Below are 4006 nucleotides of genomic sequence, written 5' to 3' on the forward strand. Positions count from 1 at the left end.
GGAATTCATATTTTCTGATACTTTAAGATGTTTATTGCCCTCCCTGGTAGGGGTGGTAAATATCTTATTTAATCAGATATTTTTTGGGCTGTTATATATTGTTTATGAAGATGTGCCCTACTACTTGTGTGTTAGAACAATAAATGAAAGGTTGATTCGAGGTCAAATCATGGTCAAACAGTCAATTCTGCACATACATGGAATAAATTCACCACAACTTTTGTTCAAAATATAAGAGTTTATTTAAAAAAAAATCATTCAGCTCTAAGTCAAACATATTTCAGATAAAATCTCTTGACTAAAACTAGTGAAACTAAACTACTATGTACAAAGAGGAAGGGGAAACATGGTTAAAAGCCATATTCTAGTTTAAGATGGATTTTGTGTTTGATAAAAGTTTATCTAAGAATGTGGGATGTGATCAAATTAGCTTTTGACTAATTTAGAGCAATTGGAATATTTAATCCAATTCACAATGCAATCCCATAAGGTGAATAAAACATTTGGCCAAATAATGTTTTATTAAATGATTTGCTTAATCAGGAACCAGTAACCTTTAGTTAAATGATGCTTTATCCTCTTTGAAATAGCTAGCAGCGAATAGATATGAGGATTCCATTAAATGACCTTTGGTCATACTTGGTAATCGAATTGTAATGAGCCCATGAGAAAACACATGAACACTAATCTTATATCAGTGTTTAAACCCTTAGTGAAACAAAGCTTGTCCAAGCTTCAACAACAGCTCTAAATGTATGACTCTAGCATGTGATCCAACCTGTTAGCTTTGTCTTTACTCAACAGTAAAAGCATGAAATGATCAAAATCGTCAAAAGACATTGTTTTTTTCTGTCCTTAATTGTGGGACCTGCAAACCTCTGTCCATGTCTGTCTGGAGGGTTTGAGTTTTCATCCAGCAACAGCTTAGCAGGGCAGGCTCACAGCAAAAGGCAGAGTTGTCCTTTGTTCCATGTGACTCCCACCAAGGGATCTTCAGAGACTTTCTCCTCTATTCTGGCTCTGTAAGTTCTGAAACTCTTTCTGAAGATCTGGGCCTTTGGGCCTGGCGCTGTTTTTTTTTTTTTCCCTCTTCCGATGTGAACCCCCAGGCAGCTTCACGGAAAAGAGGGTGAGATCTTGTGTGTTATCTTTTACTGTTCTCAACACAGGAGGGTGGCAAGTCACACCTCCGGTAGGGGTGCTGTCGAGCCAGTTGGCTGAGAGGGGGTTGCAGAGAAGAGCGGTCTCACAGCTGTTCCATGTGCAAAACTGCATCCTCCTCTCCGGTGATCATGCCAAGATGAAAAATGGACATTGGTTCCCAATGTCCAAAACCATAATTGTGGTTTATGATATAACAATCCTTTCTATAAGTTTCTGTTTCAGTTAATATCCAAAAAAAAAAAGTCTTGTTCTTTGGAGAATCACTGACGTTGCTTGAAGATGAGAAGCAATTGTTTCTGCTGAGGTGTTCAGGAAGTTCAATTTGCTTTGCAAGTGGTCCTCTGTTCATCTGCATGGCTGCTTCTGGGGATAGCCATGCAAAAACAAAGGGAACTAATTTCAGAAGACAAGAGCCTGGTCAAATATGTAAATCCCATAATGCACAGAATTAACATCAAATTGTAGCCCCTGTTCTTAGCTCTTTTTCGTGGAATACTGTCCTAAATCCAGACTGCCTTGTGTATCATTATGTGACAGACACATGGATGATGGTTATTCTGAGACTACAGTGAAGGGCTGAATCTCTAATAATAAACCCAAAATGTACGCTGCTGCTTAAATGTACATGTTGCACAAAGTACACGTCAAAACCAAGGAGTTTTGTTCAACTGGGTGGGGCTGTTCCAACTGTAGCTCCTACAGTGGTGAATTGGACTGTTGGAAGGTCCTGTGCTAATTAACTTCTTTCAACCTACTTTCTTACATCCAGCACTGTGCTTTTCGAGTCTTTACAAGTTTGCACTATTCTGAAGCAGCCACTGTCCTGGTTCTAGCCTAGAATGAGGGCAGGCAGCTCATTTCCTTTGTTTATCAGAAATGCTGAATGGGAAAAGTTAACTAGTTTAGGTTTATGATGGAACAATCGAGTCATTTTTGATGCTTTATCTGTCAGGCTGCAGCCGAGTCTGTTGGTAAATCAAACTTAATCTGAGTAGTTTGAGCCCCGATATTTGGGTGGAGTTTGTTCCTATGCATCTGCGTTTAATTGAGTTCATTTCCTACAACGGGTCAATTTATTACATTAGTGTAAAATTCTCCTACCAGCCTATCCCTACACTAAAGTAATCTAACTAGGCGTGTTTCCGATTGCTGTTGCCATTACCAAAGCTCCATAAAGTTAGGAAAGGTAAGTTTATTTATAGCACATTTCAGTAGCAAGACAATTCAAAGGGCTGCACATTAACTAAACTTAAAACAATAAAAAAGTAGCTTACTTTGCAGTATAGTAGGAGAGAAAATTAAGAGTAATACAAAAGAATAAAGTGATACAATTATAAAAGTAATGAATATATTGACAAACCTGTCATAATAGTACTATTTTATATTATCATTTATTAATGTAAACTCTAAAGCCTGCTTTTAAGTCTAGGCATTCCTTGAATATTTCCATGCAGGGGGCTATTTCCTGAAATCTGCTTCTATTACATTATCATCGAGTAATCGCTCAGTGGTTAGTAAGCACTCTGTAAAACTTTCAGCTTTGGATAACCTGGGGATATCCCTCTTAAACTTTTTTGCATCTGGCCAGAGAGGGAGATGTTTTCCTGGAACACCTGTAGCCTTCCACATAGCTTTATTTTAGGAGAGTACCTTTTGGTGCCCAGATGGAAAATCCTATATCAACTTTTTGTCCACAGTAGAAACTTTTGTTAAATTTAGTCTTTATGTTACTGTTTTCTCTTACGGTATGTTTGTTTTAAATATGGTTTAAAATGTTTAAGGCACTGAAGATTCCTCAACTTCCTCTCAAGGCTACAATTGAATAGTATGGGGAATAAATGACAACACATCTGATCAGAAAGTGTGTGAGTCTTAAAGCGGATACAAAGGTTTGTATGTAAAGAACATCTTCAGAGAAGATCCAAAGTAATTTGTGCTTTCAATTCAGCAGACCTGAAAACCTTTTTGCGGTCTTATTCTAGTGACCAAACTGAGAAAGACCAACTGACAGCCTTTGCTCAGCCAGGACAAAAGAAGTTGTGTATGTATGTGTAAAAACCATCGTAATTTGGCATAATGAGGAAATTCAGGCCACTGATGGTAAAACACAAAAGCTTTTCTCCATGCATGCTGGATTCCATCCCAAAATTAGTATGAAGTCTATACACTAAGTGCAAAGAAGGAGGCAGAGGCCTAGAGGACCAGAGATGCAATGAAACAACCACCCTTCAAGAATACCTCAGGAAGACGGCCCAAAGCCATGACTTGCTCAGTGAAAGTCTCAGACAGTGGAAGAATCCCTGTGGGATGTAACCACAACAGATAGCTAAAGCGGCTGATATGACAAAGTCCTACCAATAGTTAGAGAGGGCGGAGCTGAAGGACAGCACAGGAGCAGGCCTTAAGCACCAGAGCAATAGAGAACAGATCTACCATAACGGGCAAGAAACCCAGGTGCAGACTATGCAAAGAGGCACCAGTAAAAAAACAGCTGGGTGGGAGATACTGACAGGAAAGGAAAACATGTAACACCGTATTCAAGGTTGCTGGTATGGTTAACAGAATGTATGAGTAGTGGGTGAGAGAGCAGTTCATATATATATATATATATGTATACGTGTGTTTGTGTGCCGGCAGTTTTAGACAGGGGCTGGTGCCTGTTTAGAACTGATTTTCAACTACTGCGTCCCCTGTACTCAAATACCAAATCTTTCTTTTCTTATATATATGTTCCAAGAGAGGAGTCCAACTCAACGACCTCGTGAACCAGTTTACCTTTTGAGTTCTTTTTTAACAGTAATGTCAATATCAAGGCCTGGGGTCTGCTTACATTTTTATGTCT

Source organism: Cyprinodon variegatus, unplaced genomic scaffold, assembly GCF_000732505.1.
Source record: "Cyprinodon variegatus isolate N-32 unplaced genomic scaffold, C_variegatus-1.0 Scaffold48, whole genome shotgun sequence".
NCBI classification, from domain to species: domain Eukaryota; kingdom Metazoa; phylum Chordata; class Actinopteri; order Cyprinodontiformes; family Cyprinodontidae; genus Cyprinodon; species Cyprinodon variegatus.